Below are 19,525 nucleotides of genomic sequence, written 5' to 3' on the forward strand. Positions count from 1 at the left end.
GGGTGAGCGGAGGCTCAGGAGGGTGAGCGGAGGCTCAGGAGGGTGAGTGGAGGCTCAGGAGGTGATGCCTCGTCTTGGGGGCCACCTGGCCAGTGAGCCACACACAGACTTGGGGCTTTGCTTCCCCAGGGCCTGTGAAGACTGCTTGCATTTAACAACAGCAACAAAAAACACTCACACTGGGACTTTCCTAGCAGTCCAGTGGTTAAGACTCTGAGCTTCCAATGCAGGGGGAACAGGTTTGATCCCTGGTTGGCCGCTAAGATCCCACACACTGAGTGGTGAAACCAAAAGTTTAAAAAAAAGAAAAAGGAAATAAATGGTAAAATAAATAAATAAATAAAAATTAAAAATTATTAAAAAAAGAAAACAAAAACCAGGCACCATCTCTGTGAATATAGCACCTGAGCGCTTCCGTCCAGCCTGAGAAGCAAAGGTCTGGCGGTCTTCTTTCCTCCCTCTCCCCAGGCTCAGCCTGCGTTCGTATCTATTTATCGTTCCCATGTTTACTTAGAACTTTTGCTGTGCAGCTCTCTTTCTCTCAGTATTCTGTGCTAGTGTTTTACATGTTGCAGAACAGCATACCCAGCTTGTTCTGTGTAAGCAGCCTCTTCTGTGAGTTGAGGTGACCTGCACCAATGCCTCGGTCTTCCCGGGTGGCTCCGCGGTAAAGAATCTGCGGGTTTTGTCCCTGGGTTGGGAAGATCCCCTGGAGGAGGGCATGGTGACCCCCTCCAGTATTCTTGCCTGGAGAAAGCCAGAACAGCCTGGCGGGCTACAATCCATAGGGTCGCAAAGAGTTGACTGAAGTGACTTAACACACACATGGGTATTGGGGAGGGAAAACTTTTCCTCTACCCTCTTAGCTTCTGTCTTTTGAGGGTCTGCAGGCTAACCCAGGAGCCACATGAGTAAGAGAAAAGACAGACGTAAGCACATAAGTAAGGGATTTCACAGAAAAAATGTGACTCAAAGGGGTTTAGGACTTAGGGCTTATATACACACCTTCATAGTAGGGGAGGAGGAGAAAGGCCCTTACTGGAGAACAAAGGACTCTGGAAAGATAAATGGACGCTTCGGAGGAGAAATGGAACTAGGATGGTTTTGTGGCAGTATCTGTAGGTGTGGTGTGCAGATGCAGGAGGTGTGGACTCCACCCCTGCGTCGGGAAGACCCCGTGGAGGAGGGCATGGCAACCTGCTCTGGTATTCTTGCCTGGAGAATCCCCACGGACAGAGGAGCTTGGCAGGCTACAGTCCACGGGGTTGCAGAGAGTCGGACACAACTGAAGTGACTTAACACACACACAGGTTATCGGGGAGGGAAAACTTTTCCTCTACCCTCAGCTTCAGTCTTTTTGTTGTTCACTTGCTCAGCTGTGAGAACTCTTTACAACCCCTTGAACCGTAGCACACCATGCTTCCCTGTCTTTCACCATTTCCTGGAGCTTGCTCAAACTCATGTCCATTGAGTCAGTGATGCCATCCAACCATCTTGTCCTCTTTTGTCCCCTTCTCCTCCTGCCTTCAGTCTTTTCCAGCATCAGGGTCTTTATAATGAATCGGCTCTTTGCATCAGGTGGCCAGAGTATTGGGGCTTCAGCTTCAATGTCAGTCCTTCCAATGAATATTCAGGACTGATTTCCTTTAGGATGGACTGGTTGGATCTCCTTGCAGTCCAAGAAACTCTCAAGAGTCTTCTCCAACACCACAGTTCAAAAGCATCAATTCTTCGGCACTCAGCCTTCTTTATGGTCCAGTTCTCACATGCATACCTGACTACTGGAACAACCATAGCTTTGACTATATGGACCTTTGTTGGCAAAATAATGTCTCTCCTTCAGTCTTTTGGGGGTCTGCAAACTAAACTAAGAGCCACACTTAGTAAGAGAAAAGATAGACGTAAGCACATAAGTAAGGGATTTCACAGGAAAGTGTTACTCAAAAGGTCTTCAGGATTTAGGGCTTATATACACACCTTCTTAGTAGGAAAAGGGAAGGCGGAGAAGGACACTTACTGAAGAACAAAGGACTCTGGAAAGATAAATGGGCCCTTAAGAGGGGAGATGAGAGCCAGGATGGTTTTGTGGCATAGTATCTGTAGGTGTAGACTTCTTGTCTGCAATAGTCAGTCTTCCTGGATTGCTCAGAGGAGGAGACTGCTGACAACTGAGTTCTTCCAGAAGGTTCTGTTCTTAGGCAGATGAGACTTAAGGGACTCAAATGCCATCTATCCCAAGTCCTATGCCACAGTAGTGTATCCTGGACACCTTTCCAAGTATCCTTCTCCAAGTCCCAGCCAGACAGTGGGCAGTGTGGAGGCCCTTTATAAAAAGACCCCATGTTGCCCATGGAATTGCCAAGGGCCCCTCTGGCCCTCCTGGATAAAGAAAATGGCAACCCACTCCAGTATTCTTGCCTGGAAAATTCCATAGACAGAGGAACTTGGTGGGCTACAGTCCATGGGGTCGCAAAGAGTCGGCCAAGACGGAGCACTTTCGTACCTCTGGCCCTGCATCCTCTGTGGGAAGTACTGACACTCCACCCCACCCCTAGCTTTCCTGGTGACCCAGATGGTAAAGAACCTGCTTGCTATGCAGGAGAACTGGGTTTGATCCCTGGGTTGGAAAGATCTCCTGGAGAAAGGAATGGCTACCCAACTCCAGTGTTCTTGCCTGGAGAATTCTATGAACTGAGGAGCCTGGCGGGCTATAGTCCCTGGGGCCACAAAGAGTCGACTGAGCAACTAACACTTTACCCCCACCCCACTCACCGGGCTGTGTGTCTCTTGGACACACCTAGCTTAAGTTTAAATGTTATCAGCATCTTGCCAAATCTCAAGGGTATTGTATGGATCTGCTAGTGCTAACCAGCTACTCTCAACCCAAGCTGTCTGTTGGAATCTCCTGAGAAATGTTTAACCAACGCCTGGATTAGTTAAATCAGAATCGCTGGGGAGGGGGCCTGGGAATCGAAGCTCCCCTTAGGGTCTGAGAACCTCTGAGCAGAAGCCAGACAAACATCCTGCTCTTTCTACTTGCTTGTCCCCTTAGTCCCCAGTTCCAGACCCTCGGTGCCGCCTCTAAATACCAAATTGTGTATTGCTGGACTGAAAAAATTTACCATCTTAGCTGCTTAAGCTTTTGTTTTGGTCCTAATTTCAGTGGAGGATAAGGAAGTCTAGAGTGTCGCTCGTAACGCCGGCCTGGAGCGCCCCCACCTGGAGGTCTTCCCTCCTGACACCACCCCCCACTCCACCCCCGAGAAGAGCTCTCCAGTACCGGTTTCTGTTTGAAATCAGTGCAGGATCGGCTTGTTTTGTTGCTGGGAGTTCGGGATTTTGAAAGGAGGATGGAGTAGTGGGGTTGGAAGTGTGCCTGGGGCTACCGCTCAGCTACAAAGTATCCATCCCAACCAGAATAATAGAGTTGGCTGCGAGTGAGAGTTAAGATATCATCAAATAATTTCTGACACATTGTTGATGTAATGATAGCTTTTCAAGAGGAAAAAAGAATGTGTATTAAAGGTGCCTGCCAGGGGAAGAGGCAACCTGACAGTGAGGCTGGGAGGACTTCTTAGGAAGGAGGAAATGGGGCCTTCCGGCTGCCGAGTTCCACAAACATTTACAGGGGCCACTACCCGGGAGCCGGGGGTGGGGGGGAAAGGTGAATGAGTCAGCCAGACAGGTGCTTCGGGTCAGGATGTGAGGTGGGAAACACGAAAGCGGGCAGGGGTGGTCATAGCTGATGGAACGCCTGGAGGGCTTCCTGGAAGTGGTGACTTTTACCAGGGGATTTTAGGTATGGTTTGGGAGACTATGGGGCCCGGGTGAAGAGCATAGGGGCCCTTAGAACATGAGCATGCCTAGAGGTGTGGCTGAGTCGGACGGCGATTAGGACCAGAGGTGGCAGCCTGGGGGTTGTGGCTGAAGCTGGTGACAAAAGTAAGGCCAGCCTCTCCTGAAATGCGGGGAGGGAAGACTCCTGTGTCTTGGGGGACGAGGTGAGGAAGGTAGCCCGGAGAAGCGTCCTGCTAGGAGGAGTGGTTAATGCATGCCACGTGCTGCCCCCCAAGGTCAGTCGGCCATGAGGGTCGTTTCAAGAGGTCGTTTCTAATGGTGAAATGGGCAGAAGCCAGAGAGCAAAGGTTAAGTGAGTGGGCGGTGAGAAGGTGGAAGCCGCAAGTGTAGACCAACTGGTAGGAGGTCGGGTTGTTGAGAGAGGAAGAAAGCAAGCCTACAGTTGGAGGAGGGGGCGGGGCCACAGGAAGTGGGGCTGGCCTTGTTTTTGAGATGAGGGGCAGCCTGAATGTTCTCCTAGGTCAAGTTGAAAAGGACCTGGGAAAAAGACAGATGTCAACCCGAGGTGATAACAAGCGTTGCTCTACTGCAGTGAGAAACTGCGCTAGGGTCCCCTCCCTCCCCCGTGCGTTCTTGGGCCTTTGCCCTCGGGCTGTGGGGTCCTCCCCGACCCCAGGAATGATGGCAAGGGACTTGCGCGAAGGGCAGCACCTCCTGAGGTCGGCCTGACTCTGGGCACCTGGGCCCCCATCCCTGGGGGCATGTGGCTGCTTATGCCCCTGGCTCACTTCAGCCCCCAGCCTCACACTTCTGACCCGCCCAGCCCTTCCCTTGTCCTCCTGCCGGGGGCGGGCCTGGGGGCAGCCCAGTGACCTGCCTGCGGAGGAGGGGGAGGGTATTTTTCTTGGCCTTTGATGGAAAGCATCCGCTGCATCCCGTGGGGGTTTGCCCGGGGTGGGTTGGAAGGGAGCTGGCAGAAGGGCTGAGCTGTGTGCTGCCACCAGGCTTTTGGGCTTGGCAGGAGGACCGTTCGTGACCTGGGAACTGGGGTGGGGGCGGTGCGTGTGTGCGTGAGGGAGGGAGGGCGGGCGGGCACTGCGTAGCCGCTTCCTTCTCCCGCCGCTGCTGCACGCTGGAGCCAGCATCTCGGGCATCACAGGAGTGGCTCTGCTCTGCAGGGCGGGTGCCTCCCCCACAGGATACTGTGCTCTTCACCCAGTTGGCCCGGCTGGAGGTGGAAGCCTCGACGTGTCCCTCTGTGGCTTCCAGCGTGGGACCCTCCCCGGACAGCCGATCAGTGCGGTTGCCCCCGGCGACCTCCGCCCCGCCCCGTGTTCCCGATGGTGGGGTCTGCTCATGGCCATGTGGAAACGCCCACAACGCCCTTGTCAACTTGTCAAGGACACCATGGGGCAGCCCACGCCCCGCCCTCTCCACCCCCGCCCCCCCCCGACTGCACATCAGCTGGAACCCAGCGAGGGGGGTTTCTTTAGCTTTCTATGGATGAGTCCAACTCTCTCTTCCAAACCCCGACTAATATCCTATAGGTCTGGGAAGGGTCCGGCTCACAGGTGCATGGCCTGGAACAAGTTCCCATGCCACTCTGAGAGTTTGTGTCTTCATCTCTCCAGGAAACTCCCAAACTTACACGGGTCGAGTTGCAGACTGCGGGGCTGCATGAGTTTCCTGTGGCTGCTCTTCCAACTTCAGAGAAGGCAATGGCACCCCACTCCAGTACTCTTGCCTGGGAAATCCCATGGATGGAGGAGCCTGGTAGGCTGCAGTCCATGGGGTCTCAAAGAGTCAGACACGACTGAGCAACTTCACTTTCACTTTTCACTTTCCTGCACTGGAGAAGGAAATGGCAACTCACTCCAGTGTTCTTGCCTGGAGAATCCCAGGGACAGGGGAGCCTGGTGGGCTGCCGTCTATGGGGTCACGCAGAGTCGGTCACGACTGACGTGATTTAGCAGCAGCAGCAGCAGCTGTCCCAACTTACCGCATACTCAGTGGCTTCAAACAACAGAAATTTATTCTTCTTACAGTTCTGGTGGTCAGAAGTCTGAAATCAGGGGCACTGGGTAGGGCTGGCTCTGTCTGGAGGTTCCAGGGGGAGAAGCTGTCCTTCCTTCACCTTCCGGTGGCTGCCTGCGCCCTTGGCTTGTGGCTGCATCACTCCACTCTCTGCCTTCGTCATCACACAGTCATCTTCCCTATATTCTTCAAGTTCCCCTCTGCAAACCTCTCTTAATGACCCTCGTGATTACGTTTGGGGCCCAGCCACATAATCGGGAGAGCCTCTGCATCTCACAGCCCTTCATCTCCCCAGTCGGTCCTGTGGTGTAAGATCACATTCAGAGGTTCTGGGAAGATGGGGCATGATACAGTCTCCCCCAGGGCTCCCGATTTGTCTTGGGGCCCCTCTGGTTTTAAGGTATAAAACAAGAAAACAAAATGGCTCCAGTGAAAGAAGGACACGTTCAATTCTTTTTTATTGACCGTGCACACATACAGCTTGTGCAACCGTCGCCGTTATCTACTTCCAGCATATTTCCTCACCTCAGTGGAAACCCCATATCCATGAAGCGTAACTGCCCAGCCGTGGCTGCCCCCACCTTGGCGACCACTGCTTTCTGTCTTTATAGATTGTTTTTTAATCAGTGCAGTTTTGAAGTTAGTAACCAGAAGCGTGTTGAGGTACTTATTGGATGCAAGGGAAGCCAGTGCCTGGGTGTCTGAGTGGGAGGAGCAGTTGAGGGAGCTTGGGTGTTCAGAGGGGTTCCTGGCTCCAGACTGCCAAGGAAGCTTCAATAGCCCAACTCATTCTTTAAAAAAAAAAAAAATTATTTACTTATTTATTTTTGGCGGTGATGGGTCTTCATCGCTGCATGCGGGCTTTCTCTGGTTGCGGCAAGCGGGTACTATTCGTTGCAGTGCTTGGGCTTCTCATTGCAGTGGCTTCTCTTGTTGCAGGGCACACAGGCTCTTGGGCACGTGGGCTCAGTTGCAGCTCCCAAGCTCTAGAGCACTGGCCCAGTAGCTGAGGCACACAGGCTTAGTTGCTCTATGGCCTGTGGGATCTTCCCGGACCCGTGATCGAACCCATATCTCATGCATTGGCAGGCGAACTCTTTACCACCCATCCACCAGGGAAGCCCCATTCCCTTTGAGTCGGGTTCATCCTGGCCTGCGCAACCGTGAGCCAGGTAGGCAAGGGAAGCCCAGAAAGGGATGTGTGAGCAGTCACAGAAAACTGTCTGACTGATACTTAGTGCACATTTAGCAAAGCGATTTCTTAGGAGAAGCTCTGCTGTGTCGAACGGTGGAAGCTGAGAATCACGTCCCCTTGTGCTGTGCTTAGCCGCTCAATAGTGTCTGACTCTCTGTGACCCCCTGGACTGCAACCCATCAGGCTCCTCTGTCCATGGGATTCTCCAGGCAAGAATACTGGAGTGCGTTGCCATGCCGTCCTCCAGGGGATCTTCCCAACCCAGGGATTGAACCCAGGTCCCCCGCATTGCAGGTGGATTCTTCACTGTCTGAGCCACCAGGGAAGCCCGCATGTCCCTTTATGTCCCCAGAAAGGGGACACTGCCACGTAGGGATCAGCGGCCTCGATAGAGGCCTCAGCATCTCACAGTAGATGCTGACGTGTATCTAGTATCACCCCCAGTGTGGCTCCATATGTGGTGTGAAAAATGATCCAGATAAACCTCTCTCCAAGGGTCTGTTGTCATCTCAGGGTGAAACTGAGAATGTAGAGAGCTGTGCTGTCCAGGACAGTAGCCCCTGGTCACCTGTGGCAATTGACCGCTTGAAATGTGTGGGGTTCGATAATTATAAAACACACACTGGAGACCTCCCTGGTGGTCCAGTGGTTGAGACTCCACGCTTCCAATGCAGGGGGTGTGGGTTTGATCCCTGGTCCGGGAACTAGATCCCACATGCCTTGTGGCCAAAAAAACCAAAACATGTAATGATCTCAAAAGTGTTTATACTGACCACATGTTGGGTTGATAATATTTTGGCTCTGTTAGGTTACATAAAATGCATTAACATTAATGTTACCTGTTTCTTGTATTTTTTACTGTGGCTACTAGAAACTTTAAAAGCACGTCTGTGGCTGGGCTGTCTGTGGCCGGCCTTCAGTTTCCACTGGAGGACTGGATGGGCAGCTGCCCAGGTGTCAGGCCGCTCTCCCTGGATGCCGAGTGTGTCCTGAGCAGCAGTGGACTGTGAGCAGAGCCGGGGGGCGGGGGCAGACGTTCTGTGTTGGAAAAGCCCCTGAACTGGGGGGCTTGGTGGGCACAAGAATACCCTCTTCTGTGCTCTGAGGGCCCTGGTCAGTGACAAGTGAGGAAAAGTTGTAAGAGGAGCCTGGCATGTGTACAAAGCACCCAGGCTGCCTCCTGGACCCGTGATCTGGGGGTCGGGGGTAGATGGCGGGCAGGGTGAGGGATGAGCTTGGAGAGCAGTGGTGGGCGCCCAGGAGGGGAAGCAGGCCCTGGGAGTGGACTCTGGGGCCAGAAAACTGGGGGAAACAGTGAGGCCAGAGGCTGGAAGGAGGCTCTGAGGGGAGCGCTGGGGGACCAGGAGGCTGCCAGGGCAGCTGTGGAGTGCAGGCTTCATGTTAATTAACCCTACGCCTGGCCTGGCCTCCCTTGTTGCTGGTTCCTGGACCTGCTTTTTAGGTCCCAGCCAAGTAGGCAGAAGAGTCGACTCATTGGAAAAGACCCTGATGCTGGGAAAGATTGAAGGCAGGAGGAGAAGGGGACGACAGAGGATGAGACGGTTGGATGGCATCACCGACTCAATGGGCATGAATTTGAGCAAGGTCCAGGAGATAGTGAGGGACAGGAAAGCCTGGTGTGCTGCAGTCCATCGGGTCGCAGGGAGTTGGACACTGAGCAACTGAACAAGTGGGCAGGGGTGTCAGGAGGGGCCGGGCCCTTGCAACTGTCTGGAAATCACCTTCTTGGAGGAAAAGGATTTGTATTTGTAGAGTGGCTGCCTTTCCTGTTTCTGGACACACGTGTGTCTCACTTTAATTCTTGCAGCTGGAGTCGATCATGCCCATTTTGCAGATGGGGAAGGTCCAGGCCAGCAGATGTTGAGTAATAAGTCAAAGATGGTTCGAGCGAAGGGGCCTCCATCTGATACTGACTCTGAGGCCCGTGCCTGGGATCCACCACAGCCTCCCTCCCAGTGAGATGCGAAGAAGTGCCCTGGACATGCATCTCCTCCCACTGGGCACTCCCTCAGCTCTGGCCAAGTGCCTGGAGACCAGGGGCAGCAGCTCTGCATGGCCACTCCATGTCGGAGTTGGAAGGGGTTTGCAACACAGGCCCCCTGAAGCCTTTGTGGCAAACCCCCAGACCTCAGAGGCCACTAGGGGGCAAGTTGGCCGTCAGGGGTAGGAGTGGCTGCTGCTGGGAAGGGGTGGCTGCTGAAGGACGTGGTGGTGGACGTGGTCAGCCTACCCCTGTGGCCGGTGGGGTGGGTGCCCCTGGGTCCTTGCCCACTAACCATGCGGGGGATCTGGGAAACCTTGGGTGTGGCCTGGCCCCTGAAGGCTGAGCTGGGGGTCTTCTGGAGGCAGGAGGATGGACTGGCATTTTGCACTTGAACTAACCAGTCTCTGCCCTAGGAAGACCCCCACAGCAGCCCCCAGGAGCTGTCTCCTCCTGTGGGAGTGGGCCTGAGCCAAGTTGGCCCCGCCCACGCCTGGGAGTGACTCACTCCCTTGGGGGTCAGAGGTCGAGGCACAGGATGGATCTGGCTGATCCCAGCGTCCAGCAGGCAGGCCCAGCCCCGGACAGGGACGCTCCCAAGCTCCCTCCTCTGGGGACTACCTAGCCTATCCCCTGAGGGGGTCTCAGCTCTTCCCAGGGGCCCGCAGGGAGGGGAGAGAGAGGAGGAGACTTCGTGAGTCATCCCCAGGCCCTGAGGGGCTGGAGAAGCGGGAGTGGGATCCGATAGTAATCTTCCGAGGCTCCAGGAAGAAGACCAAGCTCAGGGTGAGCTGGCCACCGCCGCCGCCTCCCCAGCCCCTGCCGGTTCCTCTCCGATCCCTTCCCGGGTCATTTCCACCAGGGCACACACAGCGGGGCTGGCTCTGCTCCCACCCCAGCTGCCGGGAAACCTGACCTCCTGGGGAGGGTGGCCTGTCATCTGAGCTGCTGGGGTAGGGGAGGGGGGTTCAGAACCAGATTGGGGGGTACACCTGGCAGAGAGGGAGCCAGGGCGGGCGGCAGGGAGAGGGTGCCCATGGGCAGCAGCAGGTTCTTGGCATCACCCTTCCCTCCACCCCAGCAGGACTGGGCGGAACGGTAGCCTGGCCGTCTGTCCAGGTGAGCCTCTCGCCTTCTCTCTCTCCCTCTGGGGAACCATGTCACTTTTCCTTTTGGGAGTTGACTCAGGCTGGCTTGGGGAGTGGGCTTCTTGGCGTTCCTCGGGCACAGCTAGCGCCCCTTCTCTCCGCCTGCTCCCACCCCCACCCACTCCCTCCGCACCCCTCGCCCTGCCCCTTCAGACCCGCTGCCCCGCCGAGCCTCCCTCTGCAGGGAGGCCGTCGCGGTCCCTCCCTACCTCTGCCCGCGCTCTGGGAGGCTCCTTGTTCCTCGGCCACAAAGCCCCTTTGATCCTCTGCTCGGCTCCGAGCCATGTGACCCGGTGGGCGGGCCGCGCGCGCAGGCGGCCGGCGCAGCCCGACTCAGCTGCTGGGTGAGTCCGCGCTCCCTTTGTTCCCTCCAGCCTCGCTCGGCTCGCAGGGGGCTCTCAGGTGGTCTGGCCGCCGGGAAGCCCCCCTCCCCCGCACCCCAGGGCTGAGCGGGAACGGCGCCTCCCCGGAGCCCCTCCAGGCCCGGCCACCCCCCGCCGCCCACAGCCGGCGGGACAGCCCCCGTGGCCGCAGGAGCGCGGCGGCGGGAACTCGGTCCTCCACGCGGGGCCCAGATTTTCGGCCGCGGAGCCGAAGAGTGCGGCTTTGTGTGTCACAGCCGAGGCTTTGTAAATATTTGGCCGGCTACCCGAGTGGTTAAGTCCTCCTCGGCCAGCAGTTTCTTGGAGCCCATTTCCCTTTCGCAAGGGGGCTTCCCCGATATTCCTGGAGGGCCGGGAGGAGATGCTGGTGGGCCACCGCTGCTTCTTCAAATCGTCCCATCCAGATTGTCAGCCGTTAGGGGTAGGCGGGTTAGCGGAGGACCGGCTGGAGGTTAGTTTCAATAGGCGCTTAGAAATGCCGGAATTGGAGACCTTGCGGACGGAATTGTGTTCCGCGGGAGTTTGTGCTGCAGCTTGTCTGGATTCCTGGGAGGTGTTTGGGACGCCCTCGATGTTCCTGGGAGCGGGCTGGGGTGGGGGCAGTAGGGGGTGGTGGGATGGGGTGCTGGCATGCATGTGCTTTGCTAGAGGATGGGAAGGTGTCTGCCTCGCCATGCCCTCCCGGGGAGCAGCATCTCCAGGATGTGTCTTCCAAAGGGCATTTCTAGCTGAGAGAAGTTGGGACCCTGGTCCTGTAGCCCCCCAGACTCCTGTCCCGTAGACGGACCAGTACGTCCTCTCAGGCACCCAGACGAGGAGCAGGGGTGTGAGGTGCTGCGCAGGCAGGGCCATCTGCTCTGAAACTTCATCCTCCACGTCCCCTGGGGGTCGACTGGGCGCCCAGGCTGCTGCTCTTCATTCTCATCTCCCTCTCTTTCCTCCGCCAAGAACTCTGCTGCATTTTTGTCCGAGGTTTCGGGAAGCATCTCTGCTCACCAAAGAGAAGTTTGAGATTCCTTTTCTGGAGAAAAATGTGCCACCCAGAAGCAGTCTATACAGCGGGTTTCTGGTCCATGCAGTGGGTTTCTGCCCGTGGGGACAGCGCCCTGGTTGGGATTCTGTTTGGAAAGTCCTGCTGGGGAGAAGCGAGAAAAAGGCCCCTTTTTTCATAATGGTATGCTTCCCACCCTTCGTTCATTGTTGTTTTGCCTTCAGACTTAGGGCCTGCATGGGTGTTTACATAAATGTCATTTCTCTTTGGCAACCCATAGGCTCCTTTTCAGGAACTAGAAAGAAGAAGTTTGTCTGACCATTTGGGAGTGGGAAGCTGGTATCCACGTGAGGTCTCTTTGGAAAGGGGTCTTCTCTGGGTTAGGACGTGGCTGGGAAAGGAGGCCTCTTCTGTGGCCGACCTCTCTATATGCCCATCTCAGGGGACCTGTGTGGTCACTGACCCTCGCCCACCCCTCCTGGGCATCCCTACTGCCCGCCTCCCATCATTTCCAGGTTGTGACACCTGCAGTACTATTGGGTCCGCTGGTTTGTGTCTGTATTTCCGTGAGGCTCTGCTCCTCGAGGCTGGCACTGTGACAGGAATGACTGGCACATGGGGAGGACCTGCTGTGTGTGTGTGGGGGCACCGGGCATTCTGTCCTGGAGGAGGCAGAGCCCTGTTCTCCTGGGAAAGGGGCTGCCAGGAGGCAGAACAATAGCCCATGCTGTCATTGGCCCCCACCAACACCAAGCCATGAGGTTGTTTCCTGAGTGCCGGGTCCATCGTCCCAGGCCTCCAGGCTGGGATTCACCAGGGCCTTCACCCCAGGAGCCCTGAACCCCTTGAGACAACCAGGTTCCTGGGGCTGACACTGCCCCAACCCCCTGCCTGCGTCTGCGGCCACCCTGTGCTCTCCCCACTTCCTGCTGTGTCACCACGAGCCTGAACGGTTCTCTCGTCAGATAGGGCAGCTTTGCAGGAGGGCGGCGTCCTAGGGCTGAGATGCATTCGGCAGAAGGAGAGCACCCCCTCAGCAGCATGGAGCGGCGCTGGCTTCCTGTGGTGTCAGAGGTCTCTTAGGACGCCCGTCACCACCACCACCCGCCCCCCGCAGCCCACTGCACGGCTCACTCCTGGGCCTTTCCCAGACTGCCGATGGCTCTGGGCTCCCTGTCTCTCCCATTGGCCGGGTGTGTAGGAAGCAGGACTTTACTTCACCCTGTGAGGGTGAGGACAGATGCTTGCTGGCCCCCTGAGTCCCTGGCCGGGGCCCTCTGCAGTGGCGGTCAGCCTTCCACACCTGCTGTGCCAGCCTCATCCCTCTTCTTGCCCGCCCCCAACCTTGGCTTAGGCCATAGATGCTTCAGGGATTGGAGCTGGGGTCTTGAGGAAGATGCTTCCAGCAGTCGTCATAGCCCTTGGCCGGGACTCCCCCTCCCAGACTTCTGCCTGCCAGCACCAGACTTGGGATTGTTTGTTGAGTACCAGCCTGGTTCCTGGGACAGGTAGGGACCTGTTCTCAGCAGCTCAGTGGAGCCTCCTGACGCCTTCCCAGGAGCGCCCCTGAGGTGGTGGCCAGTCAGCCAGCTCTGCAGGCGAGCCTGTTGGCTGTGTAGCCTAGGGGGTCGGCCAGCAAAGGTGCGGGTCTGATCCACAGCTGGGAAGGTGCCTTGCCCCACCTGGTGGGCCCTCCAGCCTGCCCGCCTCCCAGCGGGCTCCCCTCGGGCCCTGTACTGGGGCTCGAAGAGCGGTAGGTGGAACATCTGGCCCTGGGGTGTGGGTGGCTGGGTGGGGTTCTAACTTGCCACTCTCTTCTATCACTACTGAGATCAGGCGGAGAAGGGCTTACTGCTGAGAGGCCTGGGGAGCTCTGATTCCACCTCTGCAGGGGCCTGAGTGGCCACTTGGCCTCACCTGGGCTCACTTGTCCCCCACAGGAGCTGAGCTGCATCACCCCACCCACCCATCTGGGCTGCGTGGCTGGCCCTTGGTGGCAGGGGAAGAGCAGCTCAAAGCAAAGGGCCCGAAAGAGGGAAGATGAACCAGTTTGCTTCCTCTCCCTTCCCGGCCATTCCAGCGTAAATAAACCCTTTAACTGGGGTTAGTAGCCAGATCATAGCAGAAGCACGCCATTTCTTGTTGCTCTGCTGAAGCTGGCGGGGGGGGGGGGGTGTGTGTGGGGGGCAGCACCCACCCCGTGAGATGTCAACTCCAGAGCATCCTGGCTGTTCTCAGAGGCTCCAGGTTGGGGTTCAGTCGCCCACACTAACCCCCACGGAGCCTTCGTGGAGGAGGGGTGCTCCATCCTCTGTTTCTTTGCTTCTGGCATGCGTGCCAGAGGGCCCTCCGAAGCCATGTGCCCTGGAGGGGGACTCCTGGCCCTGTCCTGCCCTGCGAGTGCGAGGCACTGAGTGCCCAGTGAGGTGGTCACTCCAACGAGCGTCCTTGCTGGTGTCCCCAGTGGAATGCGCGTGCACCTCCTCCCGCCTCCCACACCTTTATCTCTTTTCTTATCTCCCAGGCCTGTCGCCAAGGCCTCTGAGGACAGATAAGGTTTTCCCTTTCCCGGGGCAGGAAAGTGAGTCTCTCTCCTTCGAGGAGGGACACTCCACGCCAGGTGAGGACGTCTGTGTCCTGCCTGTGTGTCTTGCCCCGGATCATGCCCCTGTGTCGGGTTGAGCCTTCTCAGTCTTCGTGGAGGCCTGGACGCTCCTGTTGTTTCTCAGTGGAGGCGTGAGCAATACCGCGTGATCGCAGTGTTTCATCTTTTATTCAAACGCTCTGTGGTTCCTGTGAGACGAGACAAGCTTCAGAGAGCCTTGTAAGAACAGACATTTGTTTTGCTCTCTTTTCATGAGCGCTCCTTGGGCCTTTTTTTTTTTTTTTTTTAAAGAGAAAGGACGGAAGAGCAGCATTTCTTTGGTGATTTGAATACATTTTCCTGGGGCAGGGGACTGGATCAGATGACCCCGGACCTGCCTCCACGCTCGGGTGCTGTGGGAGCCGTTGGGAAGTGAAGGACAGGATCCCAGTCTTTTGTTTCTCGGCTGCCCGGGACCAAGGAAGAGCTGCCAGTTGCTGGGGTCAGTTGTGGGCCCCAGAGACGAACGACAGGTGGACAGCAGCCCTGCTGAGTTGGAGTGAGAATCCTTCTTGATTTTCATTTGGGGGCTGGGGGTTGCTGCTGGGGGGCAGGGAGGGCAGAGAGTGGTGGAGGATGTTATGCACAGCCCCCCGGCAGGGGGGAAGTCCCGGGGCCACTCTGCAAACTGCACGCTCTGCTGACATCCCTTCAGTCACCCCAGTGGCTTTACAGTCAGCCCACCATTCCAGGAGCCCCACAACTGGTGCCGGCTCCCAACCACGGGCTCCTCGGGGCCAGGTGCCTGGGGCCCCCAGTCTCCACATCCAGGAGTGTCACGGGACCGTCGTCACCAGCTGGGGGCGCTGCCTGCCTCCCTCCCCACGTGACCGAGGTGGGCACTGAAGCGAGGTGGGTTGGGACGGGTCCGTGATGAAATGCCATCCTCCCAGACTTTTCCTCATGGGAAGGAGAACGTTTTAAGAGGCATCTGTTTTCCATTGGTTTAAGTGCAGTTGTTGAAAAAGTGGGAAAACAGAAGGTCCTCCGCCTGTCACCCACTGCCCAGGAGGTGCTGAGGGCAGGTAGGAAGGCGCCTTGGTGTCCCCTTGGCCTCCATGGCCACCCTCCGGGGCTGGAGTGCGATGGTGAGGAGCACAGTCAGGCAGAGGAGAGGGCTCAGGAGGTGGGGGGCACCCCATGTCCATGTGGCAGCTGCTTCTCACATGGCTCACCTCCGTCAGGGCCACCCCCACACAGCAGCCCCTCCGCGGATGCCTGCTTCCTGCCTGCCTGGCGCAGAGCTGCTCAGCTGTGCTTTTCCATCTTTCCAAATTCTTGGCTGCCTCCCCAGCTTCCTCCAGGGCCCACCGTGGAACCAGACGGCCCAGTCCTGTCCCCCTGAGGCTCCTGGGACCCTGTCTGTGTGCCAGCAGCCGCCTTTGTCCCCCTCACTCTTTCACTCCTTCACGTGTTCATCCAGCAACACTTTGGAAGGGGGAAGCCATCTGCTGAAGAGGTGCCACTGTGCCTTGGGGCCAGGCCCCTCATGGGCCACGGAGAGATGGGCGGGTGACCCCCGTGTGCACTTCAGTTTCTGCATTCAGCCTGCTGCCGGTTCACTGGCTTGTAGGGAGACGTGTGAGTCAGGGGTGGGGGAGTTGGTCCTCAGGTTTTGTGGGGTAGGTACAGCTCACCATGGGGCTCCCCAAGGATGGCTGGAAGTAAAGAGCTGATTCACACCACGGGGCACCCCAAAACCCGAGTGCTAAAGTTATAATTAAACCTTGAGAAACCTGGGGGCTCCTCCCCCTCTGAGGCCTGCACCACCTCGTAAAAGTGGGGCTTTACTGAATTCTCTCTTGTGGCTTGTTTGGCATCCTGAGGGTTTGGGACAGGGGGTGGAGGGAGGACTTGGGCCTCTAACAGATTTGGGGTGGGCCCAGGAAATCCAGCGGTGGCCCCCCAGCAGCTCTGCAATCATTTCCTCCGGACTAGCTAGCACTCAGGACTCCGACCAGCCTCAGCACCTGGCCGGTCAGGTGGGCGGTGGCCCACAGCGGCTGCACCCCACTGGTTCAGGCACATGGAGGGGGTCTGAGTGGGTGTCCTGGGTAGCAAAGGTTTTCACCTCTTGTCCCTCCTGTGCAGAGATCCAGGATGAGCCATGTTCAGCCTTTCTGATTGCTGACTGGCTGCCTTTGCTGCCACATCCCCCTCCTTTCAGGCTAAGGCTTCCTTCTGTAAACGGGGCTTGCTCCTGGGTCATTCTATGACTTGACAGGTTCTAGCCTGTGACGCTGAGGCCCCTTCTTAAAAGTTCACGTTGAGTCCTTATGAGCACTGGTGGTGTGAGGCGCGGGCTGCACAGGTGGAGAAGTCACCAGAATCACCCACCACCCCCTCACCCACACGCAGGCCACTGAATGGAAAGTGGGGAGGGGTGTACAGGCTGGATTGGTGCGGGGGATGGGGGGGCAGCCGTGGACAAGAGGACACCGTTGTTGTTCTGGTTTGTTCCCTGGGGACCACAGTCATCGGCCTTCTTGTTGTTGATAATAGCTTTATGGAGATATTAATCCACATTCCAGAAAATGCACCCTTTTATTGTGTACAATTCAGTGGTTTCCCGTATACTTACAAAGTTACCATCATCACCAATTCCAGAATATTTTTATCACCACCCCTCAGAGATCTTAAGTCCATTACTGGTCATTTTCAGTGCCTGGCAGCCACGAATCTGCCTGCTGTCTGTGAATTTGCCTATCCTAGTAACTTCTATCAGTAGAATCATGTCGTGATGGCTTTCTTTTTTCTTTTAGTGGGTGGCCTTTTGTATCTGGCATCTTTCACTTGGTGTAATGTTTTCAAGGTTCGTCCATATGTAATGTGTCCCTGCTCCATTCCTATTTATGACTGCACAGTATTCCACTTTAACAGTTGCATCACATTGCGTTTATCCATTCGTGGGCTGATGGGCATTTATTTGGGCTGTGTCCACTTTGTAGCTCATGTGACTCGTGCTGCAGTGAACACTGGGCTCCAGGTTTGGGTGGGCACATGTGTTTTCATTTCTCTTGGGGACTTGCACAGTCAGTTTGGAACACTTGGCTCAGCAGCACCCAGTTAGGGGTGCACTGTTGGTCTCTTGCGCCCCACTCCCAGTGGCTGTGAGCACTGTGTGTCAAGTCTCGAATCTGTGTCTCTGTGCAATTGGCTGGGGGTTCTTTGGTTTCACTGTGAGTCCAGGGCCAAGCTTTGCGGAACAGGATGAATCAATGAGGAATTAAGGCAGGGAGGAGTTGGGGGTGGGATCAAGGCGCAGAGGAGCCTGTTGGGTCCTGCCACTGACTTCTGGTTTCCTTGGCCTGCACAGGGCCCAGGACAAGGCAGGAAGGGGAAAAGGAAGGCTTGTGTGTCCTCTCCAGGCGAGACAGGGGGACATGTGACAGTGAGGTAGGGGCTGCGAAAGAGGAAGTGGGTGGAAGGAGAGGGCGGGGTTGGAGTACCCTCCCCCAGTGGGAAGGTGGGGACGAGGATGCACCCCCATCTCCATTCTTGGCAGGAGGGGGAGGTGTTTCCTTCCTGGGAGGGTGGAAATGCAGGGCTTAGGGGAGGTCGGCCTCTGGGGTCCAGGGAGAGTGTGAGGGTGACTGCTGTTCCCCCCAGAATCTGCAGGAGCAACAAGCTACACCCTTTCTGGACGGTTGTGTGCATCACAGGCAGAAAAGTTAAGCTGAGGGACGAATGCGTATTGCGTGTCTCTCTAAGCCACCGCACAAGCGCACGTCTGGACGCCTGCTGGGTCCACTCTGAGCAGCGCGCCGGGGAGGGCCCACTGGTGCGTCCCGGGAAGGCGGCGGGGCGGTCCGGCTTCCTCCCTCCTCCCTGTCCTCCCCGCCCTCCCTCTGCTCCTCGGCAGTTCACAGGCAGAAATTACCATATGAATGTGGCTCCTTCCCGCAGCCGCCGGTTGGGGAGACCTGGGAGGGGACAGGCTCCCACCCTCGGGGGCTGGGGGCGCCTCTAGGTCCTGTGCTGACTGAGGCGAAGCTTCTTCAGAGGCACAGGTCGATTGGTTGGAGGACGCCGGACATTCTCGGTCCACAGTAGGTCTCCACCGCGTGCAGAGGGTGTAGGGGGTGGGTTGGGGGGTCTGCTGGGTCCCAGGAAGTGGGGGAGGCCCCGGGGACTGGCGAGCCCCTTCCTTTAACTTTCATCTCAACTTGTAGGAGAACGTGTTGTTACTATAGCTCTTGTTATTTTGGTCTGATTTCAAAAATGTCAGCTAATTACGGCAGGAAATGTAGAGTCTAAGGAAGGATGTGAAGGCGAGGATCGGATATGATAAAGCAAGTCTGAGCTCTCTGTAAACTGTAAAGTGCGGTGCGCAGGCCAGCCCGGATGGCGGTCAGCTCTCCTCTGATGGCCCGGGCCGGCCTCTTGTGTTCCTGGCCAAGCTCCTGAGGACTGGGTGCTCTAGGAGCCTTCTGCAGAGGCCCTGCTGGTGTTGCGATTAATCCCTCGCCAGCTGACCCAGTCGCTCTTAAGTTTAGGCTGCTGCTGTGTTACCTTTAACTGCTGGACAGCAAATTACTGGATGCCTAGTGCCTGGTGGCCCGGCCACTGCACGTAGGGGACCCACTCCTCGCTGTGGCACTGGCCAGGTCAGCTGCAGTGTGGAGAGTGGCGTGGCTGAGGTTTCAGGGTTCAGACAGAGCCCCGGGTGGGCCCAGGTATTTAGACCTGAGGGCCCCCCTCCCCACGCCCGCCCCCTCCACAACCCTGCCTGCTCTGCCCAAGCTTCAGGGAGAGGAGGCCTCACGTGCCCTGAGGCCCCAGTTAGGGGTAGGTGGGGAGGCGGGTGGGCTTCCCAGGTGGCACTAGCGGTAAAGAGCCCACCTACTAAGGCAGGAGACGTGAGAGACACGGGTTCGATCCCTGGGTCAGGAAGATCCCCTGGGGGAGGGCATGGCAACCCACTCCAGTATTCTTGCCTGGAGAGTCCCATGGACAGAGGAGCCTGGTGGGCCCCAGTCCATAGGGTGGCAAAGAGTCGAACACGATTGAAGCAGCTTAGGGCGCACGCATGAGGAAGCGGGTAGGTATTAGGGGCCGCCCAGTCTCCTCTGTGGGCACCCCCATGCCCCCACTGACGGTTTCCTGAACAGAATTTCCTGAATGGGCAGGAGCAGTCCCAGGAAGTGCATCCATCCTTCCGCGGAGATGCTTTGTGGCTCCAGAAGGGAGATGGAAACCGGAAATCGTTCACATCTCATTCACATGCTGGCACACGAGGAAGGCTGAGCGGAGGGAAGCCCGGGAAGCCCGTGGGAAAAAGCCTCGCGGAGGGGCCGCCTGCACCGACCCGGGAGCAGCGGCCCCGCGAT

At 57.0% G+C, this 19,525-nt stretch overlaps 1 protein-coding gene across 7 annotated transcripts in view; it reads left to right on the forward strand.

Moving 5' to 3' along the window:
• Window positions 1–19,525, forward strand: part of SEPTIN9 (septin 9) — a 176,872-nt gene that overhangs the window by 129,998 nt on the left and 27,349 nt on the right. Inside the window, exon 1 of one of the 7 annotated variants that reach the window (XM_040244679.1) lies at window positions 9,565–9,815. The exons of 4 other annotated variants lie outside the window; for them this stretch is intronic. The gene's annotated coding sequence lies outside the window, so the exon portion shown is untranslated. Of the gene's footprint in view, window positions 1–9,564; window positions 9,816–10,335; window positions 10,522–18,060; window positions 18,245–19,525 lie in introns of those variants that run through there. 2 more of the 7 variants (XM_040244678.1, XM_040244677.1) reach the window with 2 other exon arrangements.

The sequence above is a fragment of the Oryx dammah genome, unplaced genomic scaffold (genome assembly GCF_014754425.2).
Source record: "Oryx dammah isolate SB20612 unplaced genomic scaffold, SCBI_Odam_1.1 HiC_scaffold_8, whole genome shotgun sequence".
NCBI classification, from domain to species: domain Eukaryota; kingdom Metazoa; phylum Chordata; class Mammalia; order Artiodactyla; family Bovidae; genus Oryx; species Oryx dammah.